Source organism: Temnothorax longispinosus, chromosome 2, assembly GCF_030848805.1.
Source record: "Temnothorax longispinosus isolate EJ_2023e chromosome 2, Tlon_JGU_v1, whole genome shotgun sequence".
NCBI lineage: Eukaryota > Metazoa > Arthropoda > Insecta > Hymenoptera > Formicidae > Temnothorax > Temnothorax longispinosus.
Window position 1 is genome coordinate 1,157,049 of NC_092359.1, and position 26,144 is coordinate 1,183,192.

The 26,144-nt window shown below is 41.4% G+C and overlaps 1 protein-coding gene and 1 long non-coding RNA gene across 2 annotated transcripts in view; one reads left to right on the forward strand and one right to left on the reverse strand.

Annotated features, from left to right (window-relative positions):
• Ft (cadherin-related tumor suppressor fat) overlaps positions 1-26,144 on the reverse strand; it is a 101,170-nt gene that overhangs the window by 52,233 nt on the left and 22,793 nt on the right.
• LOC139808703 (uncharacterized) overlaps positions 1-26,144 on the forward strand; it is a 57,244-nt gene that overhangs the window by 1,979 nt on the left and 29,121 nt on the right. Inside the window, exon 2 of the long non-coding RNA XR_011730927.1 lies at positions 329-371. This is a non-coding gene — a long non-coding RNA (uncharacterized lncRNA). The remainder of the gene's footprint in view (positions 1-328; positions 372-26,144) is intronic.

Here is a 26,144-nt window from a genome sequence, read left to right on the forward strand (position 1 = left end):
CAAGCGCTACTTGATTTACGTGATATTCGTTACTCGTTCGATGTTTAACTCCGGCGCAATTTCGCAATTTCGGAGTTCGATCTCCGGCATATGCGATATTCAAGAAGAGATATTATGTCGCGAATGTCACGGTCTCTCTTATTCGCATGGTCGTAAAATATTACTTGCACGATTTTTCGCGGACGATTTTTGCATTAGCATTTTAAAATCAAATATCTATTAAAATAATGTTTTAAAAATGTAACGTGCGCGATATAATTATTTACTTTAAGTATCGATTATCTGGGACACTCGTGCTTTAATGTAAAAATATTTATATATGTTTCAGATTAACGCAGGGTTACCACAACTCCGCTGTTGCGCATCGGCCGGTGAGTTATTTTTTTTTGTCTTTTTCTAACAATTATTAAACATTATATGAAAATATAGTCTGCAATTGATTTATTTCGTCTTTTCCATAATAATTTGAATAATAGTAGGCACACCTTTTGTCGACAATTATCACAGATTCAGATCCGCGATATACGCGACGCATATATATAAACACATTTAATAACATTCTCCATCCTCTCTCCAGTCGATCGAATTTCAAGATCGACTGCCTCACAGCGGACATAAATACCTGTCCCCTCTCACTTCCGCTTTCTCGTTTATCACGACAGGCGAGAATATTCGCGTCGCACGCGCCTCCGCTTCATTCCGCCGTTGATTTCGAGATACGTTACTCGGTCGGCGCGCCACACATACGCACACGCATCCCGCCGGCTGCGAATTTATTTATAGTCTTCGTTGAGCTATGTATGATTCATGCATCGTCGTTTACGATACGCGACGACCGCGACCGCGGCCGTCTGTCCCTCGGTCCCTCTGCTGCGGTGACGAGTGACGAGTCCCCGACGCACCCTGCGTGGTTGCGTGTCCCGACTCGCGAATTTTCCCGGCGCGGCGCAATCATCCCGGCAATCACCCCGCGACGTCCATCCTTGCAAATTTCCCAATGCTGCCAAGAATACTCACGATCGTCTGTCTATTTTATCGAAGGGAATAATTTCAGAAAAAATACTTGCAAAAAGGGAAACGTATATGTACTATTAATAGCCTGTGCTGTGACTGCGTAATTTTGTGTACAATTTCTAAATTATACTCAAAATAACAATACAAATATAGAAAGACTATTAATTCTATGTGAAAAATAAATGCAAATTTCTTTCGTAATAGATTTGCCTTTAAGAAAACGAGATTCTTCTGCGTCGTATTGAAAAACTTGGAACCACGTGACACGTATTAATATTCATGAAATACTGATATGTAGAATTAGGCATTACACTTATAATTGCATATAAGTAGATGTAATATTTTTCTTCTTCTACATTGAACGAACTCCACGGTATACGTCTGGAATTAACATGTAGAAAACTAGACACATTACGTTTATAATTGTATGCAATTAGATGAATTATTTTTCCTCTCTTAATAATCGAACAACTTGTGGTGTAATAGCGGATGTATTTAGTGTCGTATTTCAAAACACGTTCTGGCACGTGCCTACCGGCACATTTCGCCAGTCGCGCGCACGATTAAGAAGTTAAGAAGTTTCCGTGGTATATCTTTATCTCTCGAGATAACTTTATGATCTTACGAACGGCCGCCTTGAACACGTGGTCCCCATTCGTTACCTGATGCTTTTTATTCCTCCAGCTCTCTTACAGATGACTTCCTCGCCTAGATCGGGCAAAAACGCGCCGCTATTTCCCGTTGGCTTGTTCTTAAATTCGTGCGTTTTTGCGAGATACGGATTCCTAATCCAGCCACTGCGCGAATCGCTTTGTTTGTATGAAAGGACTCGAGCTCTAATTTTAGATATTCTGCGCACCATTTTAAAAATTCTCGCGACTTGAATATTTAATTTTCTCTCAAAACTCAAGATTTAATTTTTATTATGCTAAAAATTAAAACAGATTAAAAAGGTCCACGCGTAAGATCCATGCTTTTACAATAAAGTAAGATTTGATAGGATTACCTTTAGATGTAAAATTTTCCGCAAAATGAAGGAAAATGATAGATTTTGACGGAGCTTCCGTTAACATTGAATAATCCACATATGTATCTATTTTTATCATTGTATTTGCAAGAATATTCACATATACATGTAGAAAGCTTTTATCTTAAATCGTTCTTAGATAATTTGTTGGCAACATATAAAAATATTTTATTTCCTTGGTGCAAGAGACTGGCCTTGTCACTTTCTTAAAAAAACAGTGACCTTACTCAAGGCGGGGCAAAGAGATAGCTCGTAATTCCGTCAATTAAGTTTCCGCCAATAATTTTCTCGAGCGACTCTCCGTAGATCGCAATTTAGATCCTTAGTAAGAATAGCTTCATAAATTTCGCGTGCGTGACCTCGTTTTTTCCGCGTTGGTAGTGTGGGTGTCCCATATCATTATTGTTACATATCGGTAGTAAATTTTCGCCGTAAGGACGATCCGAGGGAGGATCGTTTGTGTCGCAACGGTCAGAACGTTCCTCCTCCAATTACAACTAATCCGCAAAACGAGGCCGTGCTATGACGACGATACGAGTTAATCGCGATAAGTTGCAATTTCGCCGCGGAGAGCGGATCGCAATTACCACTTTCCATCTCGTGTCGGCGCAGTAGGTCAGATGCAAACTGGTTCTCGCCTCGGGCCGCGTAATAGAATACGAGGACAAATGTACAAAGCTGTTCAGGGTACGGTCGATTACGCGCCTGGTTTTCGCGATCGTCCGGAAATTTTCGCGGAAGACAAAACCGAGGAGAGCCGCGCGACTCGGACGAATCAAATTACAAGATCTCATTTCATTAATAATTGAAAAATTCGATGGAATAATGGTCCAAAAGTTATTCCTTAGGAATTTATAAAAATTAATCTTGAAGTTGTAGGAGTTTTACTTTCTATTTTTAATTTAATAAAAAAAAAATTAAGTCAATCAATTTATTGTTTTTTCTTCGGATTGATAACTTAACTTCGTGATAAGGCGACATATAAAAATAACGTGTAACCGAAATAAACTGTGGACATTAAACATGATGATCGAGACATTACTGGAAAACCGGAAATTATTATCCGCGTGCGGCATTCAATAACGGTAATACGTACTTCATATTTACGACGCAAAAATCCGTTATGAGTAAACTATGAAAGTATCTTTACTTCGAATGATTGGCTCGTTTATTTTATGACTCTGACTGCTGAGATCATTTCTTGCCGGAAAAATAATTCTAAATGACTGATTTGATATCTCCTTATACTTTTTGTTATCGACAGGTATCAAAATTCTTGAAATTTTCCACACGCGCTAATAATTCTCAACAATAAAGTTAAACTAATGATTAATTAATCAAAATAAATCCTCCAATTTTGATAAATAGAAGATATATCTTTTTCGGATTGATATCTTGAGCAAAGGAGTTGGATATTATGTAACAGCATTCCTTCGGCCATTCACGATATTACAAGGATTTCCGGTTTTCGAGAAAGCGAGATGCGAACGCGAGACAATCGTCGCACGACACGAATAACACCGGTGCGGAAGAGGGAAACTTGACCTAACCGAAACGTCAGTACATTGGCATTTTTCTAGTCTGTACCAAAAGGGGAGAGGGGTGAAGGAGAGGACGCTCGAGCGAGACGTGAAGAAGAGACAAAAGAGAGCGGGACGCTGCGAGACAAGAGGGCGGCGGGGGCGGAGGAAGGAGGGCGCGGTGGCAAGAGACGAGATGAGAGAAGGAAGAGTAGAAGAGGCAGAGGACAGGGATGTAAATCATAATATGTAAATCCGTGTGATTTCGTTTGACTCCGGCTGGCTGGCTGGCTGGCTGGCTGGCTGGCTGACTGGCTCGGATGGCCGGGACCGGCGCTTCGAACTGATGGCCACTTGGCGAGAAACTCGAAAAGGCATTCCGGGACTCGCGTCTCTTTCGGTCCCTCGTCTCTCTCTTTCTCTCATCTTCCTTCCTTCTCCTCCGAGTCTCTCTTCTCTTACTCTTTCCCCACCCTTTCCTTTCCTATCCTACCTCGGGTAGATCTTCCTCTTTGACTTCCCGCGATCTCTCTCCCCCTAGGCTTCCTCTTCTCGTCTTCGCGCGCGCGAGTCTTCTCCTCGTCTCTCTCTTCCCTCTCTCCCCCTCCCCACTCTCGCATATCTTCCTTCTCTTCGCGTTCACGATTTAACAATCTACGTCGTCCGCTGAGAGTAGAAACTAGGAACGCTCGTAAATAATTTCGTGAATCCGAAGGTCGCGACGTGTGCGCCCCGTGTCCAATGAAAATTAGAATGTATTCTCTTCGCTGGACTTGACCAAGCTGTGTGACAAGTTTGAAAAACGCACTGTGGATGCGCCAAGCGAACGGTAAATCAGAGAAACGATAAGCTTCGTAGACGGAATCGCATTAACTTCAATCGTATTCGTTCATTAGGATAAAAGGATGAATTCTGAATGATCACACACACATTGACATAGACATATTTATATTTTAGTTCAAAAAGGCGCCAACTGAATGATGAAATCTTTAACGGATATAACCAACCCTATTAATGCTTTACGGATGATTTTATTTCATATAATGTCAATGTGTCACGTTCTTTTTAATTTCGCTTTTATGTGAAATAATTATAGTAAACAGTCCATAAAACTAGACTTTAGATATCTATTTATGGATCAGCTCGTAAAATGCCTTATCGATTCTTCGTGGCATTATACCACATATCTCGAGGATAGTAAAATTAATTGACGCTTGCATATCTCGTAATGTAAATGACCAAGTTACAGCTAGTGATCCAGTTTCAGGTTCCGGTCACAGATCAGATAACTCGCAAACTAGGTTTTTTAAAGCATTTAAAATTATTGATAAACAAATAATATAGTCTATTATTTTTGTAAGAATATAGCAAAAAAAATTAAATAGATGTTTATTTAGAAGAATCGTAGATTCAAAAAAATAGAATTAAATTTTACGAACTATATTGCGTACTCTACCAGTAGTGGTAATATATTATTAATATATTTTTTCGTGGAAAATAATAACAGGCTTCCCATAACTGCTCATTTCTTATCAATCTCTCGTGATCTCTCGTGAAGAAAATCGTGAAAGCTGAATTTCAGTTTCCGTTTAATGATGAATTATCGCTTCGGAGAATCGAAGAATAGAAGGAGGCGAACGGAACGGCGAGAGAGGACAGGCCGCGCTTCCTAATCGGCGACGTATATCGCGGCTCGCGCGATTAAAATCGGAAATAGATCCACGGCGCCGCGCCGTTCTCTCTTCGGGGCGTCTCTACTGCCTCGCGTCTTTACTGCCGCGCGTTAAAAATTCTCACGGGAGGAAGAGCCCGGGGACTTAGAGTGGACCATAAATAATTCCGAGGATCCGTTTACCTGAGGGGGTAACGATGGATCCTCGGTGTGTACTGTACATGTATGCGGGCATTCGACAATGGCCCCCGGGTGTTGCCTTATCGATAGCCGATGCGGTCCGTACGTAATTAAGTTACAAAGTGGCCGTTGTCAAGCGTCTATTTTCTATGCCAGAGCGTATCTGGCGATACGGTACCTCGATACCTCGCGCTGTTCCGTTCCGATCCGACTTGATTGAGACACCGTTCGTGAACGATTAAACATACCTCTCGCTGTTTCGAGAACGAGAAAATATCCTATCAACATCCACTACATCGTATTATAAGAGTTTCCGTTAGAAAATGAATTCCAAGCTTCCCGCTTTAAGTTGAGATTCAAGCACGTTCATTTTCAAGAGCCACGCCTGTGGCCGTTTTAAAGATACGGACAGCCCGTAAACGTTCCCTCGCTCGCGCGCGAGGGAAGTCCGCTTTAGAAACCGCTATACTCGCCTGCCCGACACCGCGCGAGAGTTGCGCGGACTCGCGTGCGACTCGTAGCCAACGGCTCCTCGCATAGTCAAAGGCAATATAAAAGGTATAGAGAGTGTGGAATTCAGCCGCCTCTCAGCTTGAGACCCGGGCTCCGGGCTTGACTCGCTTCTTCGAGTCGACTCGAGAGCTACGGGACTCTCCGCGGAGTCCTCCTCTCCTCCGGTTGATGATGGAACGAAGCATTCTGGTTCCCGTCATGCTAGCCGTAGGCCTCGTGCGCGCGCCGAGCCTGGCCTGGCCTGGCCTGGCCTGCTTGAAAGTCGGCAACAAGTTACACACCGGCCTACGGTCTCGTCTCGTCCAGGCCTTCGTCTCCGTCTCCGTCTCCGTCTCCTCGCTTTAAATCGATCGGGCCACGTATCGGGGCCGCTCGCCAAAAACGACGACGTGTTTTCAAAGACCGTACGAGTTGGTCGGAAGAGCTCGGTTGCGGCTCGGTGGCCTAAAATTCTTTTTTCCGAGGAACATTCAAGAAGCAATTTCTCCTTGAAACGTGATTAAAAATATCAAAATTTCGTGTCGATTTACTCGAATCACTTGGAAAAGTGATTCGGACTACTATTGCGCTTTTGCATCTTCAATTTTGCTTTTTATTACCGTGGCAGGATCAGAGAATCTATACTGTCTTCTTACTTTTGAGAATATGAGAGAAATAATTTTAAAATAAATTTAAAATATAATTTTTTAAGTTTCTGGAAAAAGAAAAACATATTATATTACCGTTACACTGAGATATAAGTTGGTTAAATTGGTGAATGTTGTAAACAAATTTTTTCTTTAGTACAATTTAAAAATAGTAACTTGAACGATATAAATATTTCTTCGCAATAATTAGATGCTAACGCGTGGAAATTTTCTTTAACCGTAGCAATCGCGTACCGTAATATACGTATAAATTTTATAGACTTTCGAAAGTGAACGTTAGAAAGCGCGCGTACGCGTTTTATTAATTATCTTAGCGGCGCTGCTTTTTCAAATTCTCGTCGTTATCTCGCGTTTACGACGCAACGGATTCCTCCGGTAAACGCACCGTGATCTCATATAAAACGCATAACTCTCGTCATTAGCGAGACACACTCTTCGTCGATGACACATATCGAACGAGCCCACATCTCACGATTGAGATCGGTCGCGCTTTAATTTATCGTAACGTAAATTAGATTTCAATTATAGACTGAAAGCGAGATTACTGGCGAGATACCCGGCTCGTTTGCAAATCGTAATCAGATCTTCGAAAAAAAGAGGAAGATCAATCTTTCCAGCGATCTATCGATCAATAACGGCGACGCTGTGATTTTTAGTGCAGCCGCCGCGCCGCGCCGTAGCGATTTCTGTCGGAAACTTCGAAAGCCAGTTCGGATAGAACCAGACTGGTCCACTCTCTCCCTTCCGAGAAAGAGGAGAGAGAGAGAGAGAGAGAGAGAGAGAGAGAGAGAGAGAGAGGCAAGGAGGATGAGACTAGACGAGAGAGGACGTAATCACGTGCTTCGCTTCCTTTTAAATTGATCGACGATCCATAGGCGTATCGTTGAAAAACACGAAAGCAGCTCTTCTTTACAACGCGTCACACGATCGTAACGCATCTCGATTCCAGATCTGAAGCGGACGCCGTGGTTTTACGACGGATGTTATGACGATCCGCGGCCACCGTTACATCCCGGGACATCTTGTAAATATTATCCAGCGGCGGCGTTCGTCCTCCGAGACGAAATGTTGTCATAAACGAGATTCTTTCTTTCCCACAACTTTTCAACTTTTCGCGTGAAACGTTTGAATAAGATTTGTTATTTATTTTGATCGATAACGTTTAATTTGTCAAAGACGTTGATGCACCTCTCAGGAAGATCTCGCGTACTTCATCTCGAATTGATCGACGATCGTACAAACGGACATCACCGCGAACATCGAGATTCGAAGCGGAGAAATAGATTAAGTACGGCGGGATGCGTCGTTTATATATATGCGTAACGTATCTCGAGGGTCCGTGGAATCTCTGGAATTTTTTTGACATCATGGTAGATATAAATGTTGGATTTTCGGTAGGAGAAAATATGACTCAAAGTTCCAACATGCCACTTTTCGACTCCTCGTTTTATCCGTAAAACGCGTTGACTTTTGAATAATATATATCTTGCGAATAATTGAACAGAACTCCAAAATTCTCTGCAGACACGTCTCCTAACAGTCACGTCTTATTCCATTTTACTTAAATTACTAAATATGATTACGTGACATCTTTATTTTATTACGAATTAATAAGAAATAAGATAAAATGAATACATCTGTTTACGCATGCACGAGTTAAAAATTAAAGAGTGAGAGGGACAGAGAATTAAATGCAGAAACAAAGATCGTTCGTGAAAGTTGGCGTTGCGGCAACGCGATATGCCTGCCTACGCGAATGGCAGTCCGTCGGTCGCGAGTACAGTTAATAAGCGAGCGAGCAACAACAACAGCAACACAACAGCGGCCGTATATACCCGCGGTAACGTGGGAGGCGTCCGCCCGTTCACGGTAGAAACCGGCGCGCGATCACGATGCAAAAGGGTTAAAAGAGTCGGGATATGACGGATAAAAATCGGACTTTTTGCGATTCGGCGCCGCTTTCTAAAGCCGCGACACGTCAGACGCCGTTTGTGAGCGCAAGCGTCCCTCGGTGGGGGATATTAGAAAGGACAGGACGATAATCGAAGGTCAAGTGCTAAACGCTCGCCCCGAACGCTCGAGCGCGCGCTCGCGTTCGAGTCCGGGTCGCGTTTAACCCTCGATCACGTTGCGTTTGAATTCGAATAGCACGATCACGCTATACTTAGTTATGGCTTCGCTGATAAATGACGTACAGTGTTATTTTTATCTTATCGACATCTCTGCTTTTGCTTTTTTACAAAGATAGCCTTGTTGACACAATCTAATTTCATCCTATATAGGAATATAGGATAAAAATCATATAAATCGAAGATCGTATATATAAATGCTTATATATATTTCTTCTTTTACAAAACTATACTATAAAATATAAAAATATAAAAATATAAAAATATAAAAATATATAAAAATATAAAAATATAAAAATATATAAAAATATAAAAATATAAAAATATAAAATATAAAATAGAAAAATTATAAATAATGTTAAACATTACAGAAATTATAGAAAGCATTAAAATGTTGATCTTTAGTATAATTGCAACGCCTAATAAGAACTTTAGAACACGACTGATAGTGAATTAAATGCGAGATACCTTTTGACATACTATAGGATAGAAAAATATATTAAAAACATGTTATAAATAATCTTACGATACATTGTAGAAATGGCAGGAAAGCATTAAAGTGCTGATCTTTAGTGTAATTGCGGCGCTTGAGAACTTTAGAACACGATTGAATAGTAAATTAGGAACAGGATTCCTTTATGATAAATAAAAAAAATCGAACGATAACTGCGATTTCGGTGAATGTAGATGGATGAACGATACGACTTGTTAACGATATTGTTTATTTTTACTTGAGCTCGTTGAGCGGCCGCGCAACGAGAGGATGATTCGCGGGGTGAAAATTTATTGAAAGCGCCCGTCAATCAATCCCGGAATAATTTGCAGCCGGGGCGGAATGAAATGATTTCGCACGTCGATCGTGAGATAATAGATGCATCGAAGTAACGGTAACTCGCGAGATATTACGCGGTACGATTCGCGGGACGCACGGGGCGTGCGAGAACGGCGGAGATCCGCGCTCGCGCGGCTATCGTAATTACATCGGTAATACGGCTATGTAATCGTAAATACAATAGTGTTGATTGCAGCGCCCGCACGATTTTTTATCGCCGTCCCGCGGGCGTTATCCTTCCGTAATTCCGCGCATGCGAACGCCGCGCCGCGCCGTATATTCATCTTTCTCGGTATCGATCCGTATATCTGAACGTTCGCAACCGCAATACGTTACGTGGAAAGACGTAGGAATGGAAGGGAATCTTACGTGGAATGGATTGTACTACAAAAGCCTACTTTCTAGGCTTCTTCTGTAATTCGCTTCATAATTTAAAAGAGAATTCCGTTTGTAATTTTACCGTACGAAAAACATTTCTAACAAATCAGAATACATGCATATATAAAATATATATTAAGACACACACACACACACGTATGTATAAAATACAACATATAAAATTATAAACAAGATTGTATCCTGGAATCTGACACCAATTATAGATTTTCTAAAAAGTAATCTCGCATCTGTCAAGAAGAATTTCCACACTAGAAAACTCATAAGTCGAAACTATTCGATGTAACGAACGGATTTCCTGATTTTCGCACTTTTTCCTTTTTAATTTAGAGCAGGAACTTTTAATTTATATTTATTATCGTTTTTTTTTATCTTTTGAAAACGCGGCTGACAACAAATCGCCAAAACGATTCAAGTTACGCCCGATGTGAAACGATTATGACAGTGATTGTGGATAGTTGATTTCATGTCCGTCAATCTCGGTGCCCACGTATGCCGCCAAATAGTAGTTGGAGTGAATAAATTCCACTTCGTAATTATATGCGGAGTAATGAATTCTAACATTATTTATGTCGTAAAGCGATCTCGTAAATACTCGCGCCAAGTATACGCAATGTGCAACGTGTCGGCCGTAAACTATCCATAATTTCTACCGCAAACGGGTTGACATGTTAAAACGGCGGAAATGCCCGCAATACAGATCTACGTATTAAAAATGGCGCCGACTCGATCCTTTCGCACATCGCGTTTTCATATTCCGCGGTCGACGGCAGAACACGTCCGCCTGTAATTATCGCCGATTTATGAGATCTGTGTATGTGGATCTAAGTCGCGCGAGTGTCGCAATGTATAATCGATGCAAATATCAAAAAGCGTCGTTCTGTGTTAAGTTTCCTTGATCTCGGTTGGGAATAGAGATAGATCTTTATTTATTGTAGTTATTAACGCCGTTTCTCAGATAATAATATATTCTAAGATTGATAATTTTAAATTAGCGCCAAGATTTTAAAATATTCAGAATTTTTTTACAATCCTTTATAAAAATCCTCGACGCGACGTCTCCCGAGGCTCTATTGTTCTTCAATGCTTCGGATGTTTACCGTCTTGGACAGCATCCCGCAGTTCGCATTTGAATTTATAGGTCTCTACGCGTGCAAAAGCTGCATAATGGGCGCTATTATACCGATTGCACATTTACCGAGCTCATTTTGTCTCGCGCGACGCTTTTTAACTCGGGCCCCGCACAAAAGTCTCGTCTTCCGGATGACCTTCACGCGGAGCCTTTATTAATGAGGGTACTCTTGACCTTTTTCTTCTTTTTTTTTTGTTCCTTTTAATTCCGTTGATTCTTTTCATCAAATGCATGCTTTAATTTAAGAAGTTCGCGGCTCGCGAGCGGAAATCGAAAATTTCAAAGAGTTTGCCGGACAAAATTCCGGCGTTGCGACGAAAATGACCGCAACCGCGAACCTGATGGCAACCTCGATTGATGATAATTCATATATTCCTAATAACTCATATTGCAAGTCATCAAAAAATACCGAGCACGCAAGGTGAATATACTGTTCATCAAATAAAGGAGGGGCGAAAGAAGGGTGAAAAGAGATTGCAATCCTCTTGGATTTTTAATGAGAACGAGGGAGATTACATCGATCCAAATTAAGTGGGCAAAAAAGTATAATCAAGTCTGTGTCAACTCACAATCAGACTTTTTACGAGTGTACGTATTATAAAGTTCCAAAAGAATCTTTTGCATATTCGGTAGCAAGAGATCGGCAACTTAACGGGAGCTGTAAAAAATTAATCTTTCTCTGAGATAAATGTAAAAAGAAGATCGCGTTCGTGTTATCGATCTCGTTATAATTTCGCAAATCTTGATCTCGATCTTGCATAATGTTCTCCAACGTCCCGCGACGTCATCTCGCTCAGGCAGATCCTCGGACAGCGTACACAAAGTGTGTGGCGCGCGCATTTAACACCCACAAAATCTCAATGCCGAGGCGCGCCGGCGAGGAGAATCGCCGTCGTGTCGCGTCGCGTCGGATCGCATGAAGGCCAGGCCCCCAAGTAATTGTTCGGGATCTTACGAGCGACCGCGCGAAATACGGCTCGGTGTGTGTCTAACGCGACGATACGCGGCGCGAGTGCGAGAAAGCCGCCGTCTGATATTCAGGCCCCGTTCTCCAAGGCCCCGGTCCCAACGCCAAGGGGTCACCTTGGCTGGCTGATGCCTCTTTCAGGCGTCCTGAAAAGAGAGACCCCGCCAACAATGACGGTGCCCGCGTCTGCTATATGGATCCTCTCGGTTGCAAGAGCGCGCCGTATCTCGTTATGCTCTTTCCCCCTGTCCACTGCCACCTTCCTTTTATTCCCCATAAGCCCCTCTCTGTCTGAATACGTATACCAGGTGTAAAAACACCTTTTGTCAACCGAACGAAAGATTTCCCTATTTGTTTTCGTAACGCGCAACTGCCGTTTTCTCCATGCTTGAATTTAAAAAATTGGCCCATTTTGCCGACAAATACGTTTTTCAATTTTAATTAAAGTTTGAAAAAATATATTGATGCGTGTTCAAACGTTTCCAAGTGCTATTGTAGCTATTTAAGACTTAATTAAGGTCGTTATAGTGATTAATTAAGCGTTTAATGGCGATCTTAAGAAGATTACTTATACGTTGAAGATCACGATTTCTAGGAAAATGTATGATTTAATCAGAAATCTCCCTTCGAAGGTAAATTATAGGGTTAATTTATTAATAATTGACATAGACATATATCGACATCGATATACTCTGAAATTATGGAACGCGAGTCATGGTTTGACCCCTACAGGAAAATGCATTTGCAAGTCCCATCACGGCGAATATGGAGTTTTGTAAACAACCTATTGAGCTTTCAATGGCATAGCAGAGAATAGCGAGAAAGGCGAGAAATGGCAAATTCCATGGCTCCATGGTGGACATTCAGGTGCAAATTTATTCAAAAAGTTCGTGAAATTCAAAAGGCTGAAAGATCGGCAAAGACCTGTGTCTAACTGCTTCCACGTCTCGACCATACCTCTGTTGAATTCACAATGCATTTCTCCCTTATCCGCCCTCCCACGCGTCTTTTAATCGCTGCTTTCCCTTTTGTACTCTCTGAGTCACACGGTCGACTTTTTAATCTTCAATCTCGCGTACGAATGCTTCACAAGTTTGTCATATTTTCAAGACTAAACCATACAATCACCAAATATCTACTCGAGATCTATGGAATCTATTACTCTCCGAGAGAATATTAATTCTGGAACTTGATTGTTAAATCAAATATGAGAATAAATAAATGCCTAAATTAAAATTGGATATGTGAAATAATGGTATAATTATTAATTATTAGTATAAATGGTATATATCATTTCGTATAGAAAATACATATAAATAAAATATCTTTTAATAAAAGATAATATTTTTAATAGTTTATTTCTTTTGATTAATGTTAGATTATTGTCCAAGCAATAATATCACTTGATGTAAAAGATCAAGAAATTGCACAATACTGTGAAGAAATTTATCTCTAATATAATTAAAGTAATAAAATGAATAATCTCGATTAATCCCGAGAAATTATAGGTACGAACTTCGTTTCGCAAAAATCTGCATTTCAATATTTTCGAGTATTACGACTTGCGCGCATGAATCTCGTCACGATCGGTAGCCGGCTTCGGTGCGAGTTTGACGCTCTTAGCAAGCTGTAAAGTACTCCTTAATCTTTCCGCGATCCGTCACTTCGATGATCCTTAACTTGTCTTGCCGAGTATCTCGCGCGCGGAATATGGTGGTGCATTAAGACCTTAATAGCGTTGCTGCCGTTATTATGATATGATAATGATACACTGCCGAACATTGTAGCATTCGTCCTTCCTTCCATCTCTCCGCATCCTTCGAGATTCGCTCGAGCCTGCCGAAAAGGGCCCGTTGACATGTTATTATATTTTAATCGTTTATTACGCCGTTACCAGCACGCCCAATCGCGTCCTTTTTCTTCGCGATTATTTCCAAGCGAACAAGAAGGGGGATGTTACCCCCGTCCATCACCAATAAAGATATTTATTAAAATCTGAAGGCGGGCGCTTAATTAAATTACTAAATTATTAAATTATGACACATTAAATTATCGCATTCAATTATTATTGTCACCGACGAATAGAGAACTTTTTAGGTTTCGCAGAATATTATTATTTTTTTCTCCAGTCGACTCCGCGATTATGTCCGCCGTAAAGAGATTTCGTGATTATCCCACTTAAATCGCGTCGTACATTTCACAAAATGCATTAACGGACGCATCGGAATAACTCGCGCTATCGAATTGCATTGAATCATACTGGTACCGGCAATTTTACGCATTGAATAAAATAATAAGTAACGATTACGAGCGTGCCGCGAGACATTTTGACGCGAGCGAAGGTGATCCGGCCTCGATCGAGCGGGTCCGTGCGAAAGGAAAGGAAGAAGAAGACGAAGAAAAACCGCGAGGAGACAAAGCTTACCTACGGAGAACCGGTCCTTAGCGTTATTCCTTAATCCCGGAATGAATCGCCGCACCGTGTAGATCGAACATTTAGGAGCGATCTTTATTTACACCTACACATCTCGACGGCGACGGCGACGATCGAGAGTCGCCGTCCGTGGGACAATGCCCGTCTAGAGTTTGGCGTAAGAACCGGGAATAATAATGAAGCTGATTGGGGTCGCGGACGACGGGAGAAGATATAATAGTTACGCGTTTACAACGGGATGCCGTGAATTAAGAGTGAAATAAACGCGATGGCGGCGACGGCGGCGGCAGAAGAGCAACCTTGGGTCCCGCGGAATCGGCTTCAACGTCCCTTCTTCATGTCGCACGCGATTTAAGACCACGCGTCGCATACACGACCATTAGCTTCGATCGAAATGCGCTACTGGCGTTACGGCGGAAAGTCGACGAACGGTTGACGGACATTGCCCGCAAACGCAACATATACTCTATTTAGACTCTAGATATATTATGATTATATTTAAATTACATTAACATATATTAATTATTAATATTTTATAATGTGAAGAGATGATTCATCATGGCATGAATAACGAATCGAGTATGCGAGAGCAAGCACGTTCTTTTTACTTTATCTCGAAACAATTAGCTTTCTCATTTTTCAAAGCATTTCGCATATAATACCTGATAAAAATATAAGTACATTGCGTATAACTATATTTTTATACTTAATAATAATGTTCCGGAATTAAGTAGTGCATGTATTGACTTCAATCATTTTTAGAAGAATAAAGTAGGGAAAAAAATCTTACTGTATTAAAATAATATTTTAATCACGAAAAAATATCTTTTCCTGCAATTGCTAAAAAAATATAGAAATTTACGCGCACGTGTAAATTTGCACGGAAAGACACCGACAAATTTTCAACGGAAATATTAATTCTCAAAATGCACCGTTCCCACGAAACACGTGTCGTTAACGTCAAATTAATTCTGATAATTCAGACTGGTTGAGCAAACAAAATAAAGAAAGAGGCGAGGCGGCGCAGGCGGCGTGGTGTCCAAGAGACAGAATTTTACACGCGTTTACATCGCGCCGACACTCTCGATCGGATAGTTGTGTCCGAAATACAATTAAAAGGAGGAAGAAGATAAAAGAGGGAGAGAGAAAGAGAGAGAGAGGAAGGAAAAAAACAAGAAAAAGAAAGGAGAAGACCGAGTCATCGAGATCAGACCCCGCCTTCCGTGTCCTCTATAGGGTCCGCAGTACCCAAAACATTTTCATTCAGATCTTTCTCTCTCTCTTTTCTATCCGTCAACGATCAATTTATGTTAATTTCTCTCTCCGCGGCACGAAAAAGGTCGCCATTAAAGATGCGTATATACGTTAGTCATAAAAGTGTAATATCTATGACATTTACGTCTGTTCCGGAAGAGAATGGGGTAGGGAGTTAGATACTTAAAGTTGGAGGACGCGATTAGGTGGAGAGCTCTCTCGGAGCCGCGTAAGAATTTTAATGACACAAAAATACCCGACGTCCGTCGGTTCGCCTAGAGAAAGTGGATTAATTAATTTTCCCGGGGTGTTTATTCGAACAAACGTGAGTCGTAAGTCGGGATGAGGAATAAAAAGTCTAAACGCGTGGGGCCATGATCGAGTTCTCATATATCGGGTGAATTAAGAGGAAATAGCTTGCAAAGAAAGTGAGTGTATTCCGAATGCCTCGAAACAAGCAAGAAATCTCGACATAAACATAAAGTCTGATTTGTCCTCCTGTAACAATTAATTTTCATTATATTAGGTATTTTCGTGGTAAATCTCGCAAAATTTCATCAAATTTCAGGAAAAGTATGAAGAAATACAGTAATGACGTAAAAGAGAGATAACCATTTAATAAGAAAAGAATCATCATCTTGACTCCCGATTTACAAATCGGATCTGTTCGTAAGAATCTCTTTCGAAACGTCACGGATCTCTTCCCGAATCACCCAGTATACGCTCGGCGGCGGTCTCGGATCGACATATAGGCTCGCCCCGAAGAAATTATCCCGGGTGTCGATAAGCGACGCGTTAATTTTTGCGCGGGTCGATTAGTCGCGGACACGCCGATTACTAGTCGTCGTCGAAGGAATCGCTTATCGCGCGCGCTCGCGCGAGCGTGCGAAGGCGGGGGGGTGCTCTTTATTATCCGCGGATACAAATTCCGACGCATGCTTCCCGCACGGCTCGGCAGCGCACAGCGCGTATTAAAACCAAGAAGTACCTGTAACGGCGGCGATCCCGCGAGATATGTAAATACGGAACGTAATTATCAGCCGGGCGGCCCCGGGCGACGAAGAATTTTAATGCGACGCGGATAATTTTGATTTTATTCAGCGAGCTGCGCACGCAGAAATTTATCTCACCGCCCTGGACTCATGATTTGCGCGGTATCGATTTCAATTTTCCCAAACTCTCCCTCTCTCTCTCTCTCTCCCTCTCCCCCTCTCCCTCTCTTTCTTTCTGTCTATGTGTTTCTTTTTCATTCTCTCTTGCCTCCACAATGTTGCAATCGCTGCAACCGCGCGCGTTATCCGACCCGTGATAGATGAAACGCACGTGCTGCGCACACACGCATGTCATTTCGCATACTTGCGATCGCGCTCGGGATTACGGAATACAATCTGCCGTACACGAGCCTAGACGGAAGAGAAATTAGACGGCGATGCGAAACCGCCGAGCGTCCTCCGTGTTCCTCGAGCACCTCGGAGGGCTCGGAGAGGTGTGCAGGGTGTGCTCGGCCGCGAGACCACCAACGCAACGCGAACGAAAACACGCGTGGCGAGTTGTTTAACCCTTGGATCGCTGATGTGAGCGACGCGCGTGAACGCGTTTTAAGTTTCTTCCCTCCCCCGCCAATAACTTTTTTGTCAAATATAAAATATATAAATCGTTTATGAATCGCAATATCTAATTCTTTACCATTTAATATGTACGTCAATATATTTTACAATTTATATTAACTCTGTAATGTGAATATTTATTGTATCTTTCAATCTTCCAAATCTTTTAAACATTTAAATATTTAAAAAAATATACGCGTCTGCTTTTCTCTCTCGCCTTTCTTCTTCACTTTTTGACATAAGCTTATATTATATATGTAGACTTATATATGTATGCGTTTGTCAAGGCGCAGGGGGAATTAACATAAACCGATCTCGATATAGAGATCGATCTCGAAGCGAAAAGAATATTCCGTATCACGTGCTTATGGGCCCGCCGATCGACACGACGGGCCCCGAAGGACAGGGCGGGCGCGTCCCGACGATCTGACGACTCTCTCCCTCTATCTCGTCTATCGACTTTTTCCTTTTCTCCTCTCTTGTCGTGTATCCCTTTTGTTAACCCGCGGCCCAACAGATCGAATACAGATGAAAATGTGTACGCTACATAATTCCAAGCTCGCGCACATTTATGTCACAGTTGTTTACAATCTGGTTGTATCGACCATGTTATTGCAAATTTTCAATACTTTTTTAACATAATTTATAAGAATCTTGTTGTTATATGTATATACTTTTATCTAGCAAATAAGAATAGTTTTTTATTGAATTTAATAAATGGTATCAAAAATTAAATAAATATAGAAGTAAAATAAAGAGTATATGCATATATACATACATATACATACTCTTAAAGCATTATTTATATATAATTATACATTACGATATTTCAATAATATAAATTGAACAATATCAGAAAAATAGAGAATATTGAACAGAAATAAATATGCAAGACAAATGTAACGAGATAAGCGGATTTAATGAATAATAGAAGCGGAAGAATTCTGTTGCAAAGCGAGTGATTATCCGCCATAAAATTTTCCCCGGGAAGAAATCGGCTTCGAAAAGTTGTTCAAAAGAGCGTATCATTAAAATTCGACGCGGCGGCGGTGGGCAACCCCGTTGTTTGCTACGCACTTTATTTAATAAAATGTTACTCGGGGGAGAAACTCGGGGGCTTAATATTCAGCGGGCGAGCGACGGTTTCGCGAGGAAGCGCAAAATGCCCGTGCTCGCGGCGCATATTTTCCCTGAAACGCGCCGTGGCGTCGCGCTAATTTTTTTCTCTGCATTTTTTTTCCTCCTCCCTGTCCCTCGTTGCAACCGCGAATTTTTTTACGCACACATGCACGCACCGAGCCGGGCAAAACTCGCGAAAAAAATACGCGCGTTCCTTAAATCCTACACCACGCCGAACGCGTCGCCCGAGCGCGACCGCTACGAGCGCGCGCGCGTGTGTGTGTGTGTATGCGCGTGTGGCACGTAGGCAAAGAGTTCCCGCGGGGCTCAATCGTTATCGCCGGTGCCTTATCTCGTCTTAAGACTTCTTTGCAAGAGCAACGCAAGAGCGAGGCCCTTCTGCAATTATCCCCCTCCGCGCGTCCGGCATCCCTCCCCCTCCGCGTCCCCTCGCTCGCTCGCTCGACGTCTCCCTCGGAGTATCTCGAAGGAGGCTTTTGCGGCCGAGACTCCCTCCCTACCGCCCTTTATCCCCTTTCCCCCTTGTACCCCCCTCTCGATCTGAGAATTTGATTTTTCTGTGGTCAACGCGCGTTGCGTTCCTTATTTGCGCGCGCACGATAACGTCTCGAGTCCTTCCTTCGCGTTCAGTGAAACGCACTGCCGATTTTCCGAATTATAAACCTTTTGCTTATTAAATACGATAATTTCTAGCCGCGCGATTTATACGCGGTGTTGCGTTTTCGCGAGGTGACTCGAAATACGCAAAATCTATCGCTCAATCCTTCTATTAATCATGATCTTTTTCAGTTTTTGTATTGGTTTACTTAAAATATAATCTATCTATTTATAGTCTTTATAATTGATGCGTAACGTTATTTGATTTTTTAAAACTCCATATCCCGTAATATTTGATGACGTCTATTCCAGCGTTATAAAAACATAATGAGGAAATGAACTTTCGTTTCTCGCATGTAAACGGTCCACCAGCATCAAAGTGGGTGCGTCACTTTCGATACTTATCGGTGCGAGTGAAAGGCCATAAAAGGCTCTCCAGCGATCGATTTATTCGTCGCGCTGTACCACATTTTACGCTTCTACATTCTGTACTCCAAAAGCGTGTCCGAGCATTCATTACGATTTTGCGCGCGAATATAATTCCAAGGTCTTGATCTTCATAAATTTGCTAACACCGAATTATTTTATTAAATCTTGTTCCTATATCATTATTTGGTTTTTATTGCAACATTATTCTCTTTCATCCATACCCAGATCCACTTACATCGAATAATACAACTCATAAACGAATGAGCGTAATAATTTCGAGAACAATGCACGAGTTCCTCTCACGTTTTACCTTCAAACGCGAAAAATACCGCGCGTTGTCACGCGACACACCCTGTATAACCTCGTCCGCGATCTGGCGCGATTAATTAAAAGGCTGAGTTCATAATGTAATTTATTATTATCATCATTGCCCGACGATATCTCCCGCGACGTCCATTCTACGAAGAGTACTCTGTATATTAACGCGCGCTCAAATTAATTAACGGATATTATGGCCGCCGCGGAATCCGCTTAAGTGTAGCCGAGGCGCCAAAGGTGTTAATTTAAGGGAGCGCAATGTAGCGCGCGCAAGCTATTTGCGACTACTAATTCGGTCTCGATTGAACACCTTCGTGTCGAGCTTGGCGCTCGATCGACATTCAGATTATGACTTTTCACTTTTGTCGATAAACGCAGTCAAAATACGTGTCGTGAAATGTGTGTAGATTAAAAAGGTACAGTGCAAAAGTTCCAAATTTTGTAACTCAAAACTATTGTATTTGTAATTATATGTATTATATATATTATAGCTATATAATTATATTACATATAATATAATTTTAATGTATATCTACTGTATAATCTATTTATCTATATTTATTATTTATTATATAATACGCACACATGCACACACGTGCGTATATAGTAGCGGCATTGTCCACTTTTCCAAATGTCAAGAATGACTATAAAGATCATTTTCGAGTAAATAGTTCGCACTGAAATCTTAATTCAATGAAATTACAATGTCCAGAAGCGAGGCAAAGTCGATGGTAATCTCTAATTGTTCGCCACTGAATTTCCCTCGACTTCTGGCCAGTTATCTGGCACGCGATCCAGGATAAACGCATTTCCCGCGAGAAGGCATCTCGCGCGGGAACGATTATCCCGATACCGCTGGCACGCCCATAAAGCGCTATTATGTGGTTTACGAGCTCCGCTCACGCTTTTAATTAGGTCATCTCGACTTAATGTCAGGGAGGCACTAAATGACGACAAAAATTCGACAACGATAGAAATTATTTCGGCTCGACCAACAACATTGTGAGTTATACAAGCAGGTTTAACCACATATTAATATAGAATTTTATAACTTAATAAATTATACTACACAGTGTGTGTGTATAGCATAATTGACTTTTTTTTAATTTTATACGTTGCAAAGAAACTTAGAATTTATTTAAATTCAACGCAACAAAAATATATCAAAAATAGTTTTAATAAAAGATCAAAATGATTTTGCTGTCTAGTTCTATTCCTAATTAAGTTCCTAAAATATTTATGACTGTTTAGAGCTCTGTAATTTAATTTGTAACAATAAGTGACAATAATCATTTTACATCTCTTAGAAAATTCATGATGAAGATATTATTAGATTTATTACTCCGGAAATAAATGCAAGTTAGTGTTCGTTTATGTTAAGACATTGTGCGCGATACACGTGCAGGATAAGCGCGATTTCGGATGCGGATCGTCAGCGATGTCGACGCGGCAAATCCGTACTTTCGCGGCACCCCGTATACACAATGCACATGAGGGGTGCGGCAGCCCAGGGCTGGTCAGCGGAGGGCCTGACAGTCACTCAATGAATTATTGGCCATAATAGCAGTGGCAGCGAGGCCGGAGCCTGATTCTCTCTCACACTCTCTTTCTCTCTCTCTCTCTCTCTTTCTCTCCCACTTTCTCTCGCGTCTCTCGACGAGCCGTCGTGCAACTCGATTCCGGCGGCCGCCGTAACCCTTTGGCGTCGTCTCTCGTGCCTCGGGTTTGGCGCGGGACGAAACGTATTGTTGCTATGCATGCTCAGTAGGCCACGCTCTTTACGAGCGCGGTTCCCGCAAAAAGCACGTTCGGTTTGTGCGGTCGAACGCTTCTACGCATGCAAAAGTTTATACATACGGATCTAATCGGCTTGCTCTGCAAATATCGCGTATTGCATCCCGCATTTCTAATATTTCAACGTGCGACAGTTAAATACTTGTAAGAGCAATTTGCCGATGGTCCCCAAAATAACAGATTGTAATATACATATAATAACTTAATAACATGTACGATATATACAAAATGTTTCAAAAAAGAATTTAAAACTTACAATTAGAGAGTAAGTAGTATTTACATATTAAATTGAATTAAAAAGAAAATTAATCACAATGCCCATAGAATTAATCTTATTAGAGGTATAAGCGATTTTTGGTTCTGATACAAAGGTAATTTAAATTAGACTTATATATCTTTTTCTGCATAAATTAATTCCTCTCGTATAAGACTTAATATAAAATTATCAAAAAATAACAAGATTTTACAAGATATTTTATGTTCAAAATATATCGAATAAAAGGACCTCATAAAGTATTCACTCTTTGGTAATTTATCTCTTAATATATTTTTATATATAAAATAAATAGAAAAATTAATTTATGTAAAAAAACGTTATATGGTATTATATGCAAACGAACATAAGTCACCTATATAACTAAAATTCACTTTAGTCTGTGACAAAATTAATTTTTGAATTTATGTCGATTTTTTTTCATTTAGCTTGATAAGCAAAAAACTTCTTTTTTAATATTCTAGATTTATAAGCACAAATAGATACGTAAGAAACAGCAACTTTATAATACAAGTTTATGGTGTCAATAACCGGAAATTGGAATTATATAAAAAAAGCAGGTAACACCGTCGACCAGTGTCTTTTATTATATCCACGAAGCCACTTGACATTGGAAAGAAAGGACGAAAATTACGGATCAGGTTATAGTGAGTGTGGAAACGCATAACGGAATCGCGTTTTGCAATCGATTTGCAGCGCCCGGCAGCTTCCTCTGCCGCGCCGCGCCGGCGAGATTCACTCCGATGAGTCCGATGATCGCTGGCATCGCTGCCGCTCGCGAGCGCAACGCACACGGCGATTAATTAATTAGAATGAATATTGTATCGAATCCGGCCGGGCGGATCGACGAGAGCGGCGGCCGAGAGTGGTCTCGTGCCGCTTTTATTTTAATCGGCGATCTGTGTTAATGATTCCCGCGCGCGGAACTCGCTCTCGGAAAAGGATCATTAACCTTGGAAGTGATCCCGGAACGTTTGCGGTGGCTGCGTGGTGTCTGCCTTCACCTGCTGAGAGAGTTGGGCGTCTAACGGGAGTCGGGTAGCTCTCGCGGCGCGTGTACTACCCGCTCGCAAGCCTGATTGTTTATATTGTCGCGTGTCCCGTGCCTGCCTGAAATATTCATATCTTGCTGTGCCCGATTGATATCGAGAGCAGCAAATTGAGAAGAAGATCACTCTCCCGGATGAAACGTCTAACTACTCTGGCTAGTCAGATTGAAGCGGATATCTCGAGCTCGATTCAATGTGATGCGGGACGTGTCGCGATACGCTCTATCAACTTTATACTGTTCTACCGTTGTTCCTCAATTGTACTATTAAACATTAAGTCCCGTTTAATTTGTGTTTCTTTACCTCGTGTCAAGTGTTATAAGCGAATGCGTCTAACACTCACAATTTATTTTTACAAGTTCGTAATACGTACAGTTTTCTTGCGTTAATTAAAGTAATGGGTTTCTTCTATACTGGCATTTTATTAATTTCATATTCCGCCTATCTATTACAAAATAACAACTATTTAGTTTCATTAATTTGCTGATTACTCTGTATATCGCTGTTCGCCAGGTATCGCGTATTCACGTGACACGATTCGAGTCGTCGCATCGCCTGTTCGTGACACTCGCGTTGAAATCACTCTCGCGCAACCCTAAATTCTGAACACAGTAAAACTCGCTTATTTCCTTCGTATCATTTGGACATAATGTGATAATTACTGATATTATTAATTTTCAAATATTTATTTGGTCACTATTAATTTCCGAATAAACTTGATTTATAAACAAATGATTTCGTGAAATTATGTCGAGTTATTTGTTATCAATATCAAAATAAGATCGATAAAATAATGAAAAATTTTTTTAGTTTAGTAAAGTTTGAAAAATCCATTATAAATAATGTCCATTTAGCGAACAAAAAAAGTTTTGGATCTTGAAGTTAATCTTTTACTAAAAATCTAAAAATTCTAACAATAAAATATATTTAATCCTATATGCCACACTCGTATTAAAAATTTTTTTGTTTTATATGTTTAAAAAATTAATGAATACATTTCTAAGCGAACAAATTTTTTCGATAATTATTGTGTAATATATGAAAATTTAATGACAGCTTAAGATTCTGCATTTGGTTTAGATTTCTGGTAATCAAGCGTATAAAAATCTTGTTCGAATTTTCTAAATTATCTTGTTTCTTTAAGCGTCACATTATTGCATAAAGGCGAAAAGGAATTTCACGCCTTTACAATCAATCTCATATATCGGCGCCAAAAATTTCTCGAATCACACCGACGACGGCACGACCAGGATAATTTACGTGGGACTTAATTAACACCAGCAGTATGTTCATTAACCAGAACGATGGTTATCAAGGGCCGTTTTCCGTTCTTTTAAGGTCGAACAGGGAATGTTCTTGCGTTACATTATGACATTTACGTTACTCTGCGACGCAACGACGATTATCGTCGTAATTATCGCCGTTGTTATTACTATTATTTTATCATCCGCGCGCGCTTATCGCCGCGGGTATCCGCGGCTGATGGAACGAGGCTGCGTGGCCGATAGTCGCGCTCAATGGTGATGAGGATGATGCTTCTTCTCTCGGGATATCGGAGTTTCTCTCGCCGCACTGGAGAGAAGGAGAACTATACACTATACTACAGAAGCGAGAGGAAAGAGGAGGGAACAGATGGAAGGCAGAAGAGCGAACGAGACAACAGATGGAGAGAGAGAGAGAGAGAGAGAGAGAAGTGAGGGGGGAATAGCGGGAAGGGAGTACCTACGCATTGCGGCAGACATTATGCTAATCTGCGAGCGAGGATGTATGCCCGATAAGCCGCCCGTGTACCGCCTTGGTATATAAGTCCCCCTTCGGATTCCCCTTACCGCCCCCCGCTCTTTCCCGTGCTCTGCTCTCTGGCCTCGTCGGTGAAGCCCAGGGGCTCCACGCCCTCGATCTCACATACGTGTACGTTATCGGCGGTGTGCGTGCCTCACATTACGTCTTATATACCCTTCGCGCACGCGGGGCGACGGCGGACGGACGTCGCGGCGACGGGTCTTGGTCCGAGGGTCAGCGCCTTATCTCTTCTTAACGAAAACGTGGAAGAGCATTTGGGTGTCGGGGACCCGAGAAATGTCGCGCGTCAGCGACCGACTTTGAAACTAGTCGAGCTCTGTGCCCGTCTTTCTTTCTGTCTTCCTTTTGCATGCTCAATCTTTGGCGATGGACTCGAATAATCTTTGCATCGATAACTCGCAGGTATCTAAAAGAATGTCCGAGATTAGCTGATCAGAAATTAGGAATTAAACTCGAGAAAGACAACCTTGACAATTGTTTATGGGTCTATCTGTTAATCCCTCCTCTATTCTCCACCGTTTTAGTCGCTGAAAATTACTGTTGCGGTGGTAACTGTTACATATTAATTATCATCTTTCTTTTTACAAATTCATGTTTTCTCTCTCTCATTCTCTCTTTGAGAACAGATTCTCTCGCAGCGGCAAGGCTAATATCAGGCTCATGATAGCGGACATTCCGCGAGAATACCGGAAGAACCGTTGAAAGACGAGCGTGTGTAAATGTCATGCGACGAGTAGTAGATCCACTTAAAAACCATAATAAGGAAAATATAAAGCAACCTCATATATCCGGCATGATAAACGTACCATATACAGCAACGCTTATTATCGAATTTTTTTTCAGTCACTGTTCTCGCGGTTCCACCGATTAATTTTCCGCGGAAATAATGTGCCCATCGGTGACAACTTTTCATCTCCAGATCTGGGTGATGGATACACTTTAAAGGTTGTCAGTGTAAAATCCTACAGAATCCCACAGTCGGAGCTTGTGAGACCGCTGACAGTATACTAATTAAGTTTAAACACATGGATTATAATGGTAGGCATTTTGGGAGCACAAGATAAATCTGCTAATTCCTTTCGCGAAGTCGGCCGATGCCTCTTTCCTCTTTTCTTCTATCCTCTCTTTTCTCTCTTTTCCTTTAAAGGTCTCCGACTCGTTTTCGAGAGAACGGTTTTCTTTCGCATCTCTCCCCTCAAGTTCAGTAATCTTAAAGAGGACGTATAATTCAGGCGAATTAATGGTGGACGTACGGATATCGGGTGGGTAACGCGATCTTTAAAGGGCGACGGCGTATTTGTCCGCGAGCCGAGATCGGATCGGGATAAGGGTCGAAAAAAAGGAGAGAGAAGGAAAGAGAAAAAATAATGACAGTGGCGTGTGACGCGCGGAGAGACGCGGGAGAAACGACGGGTC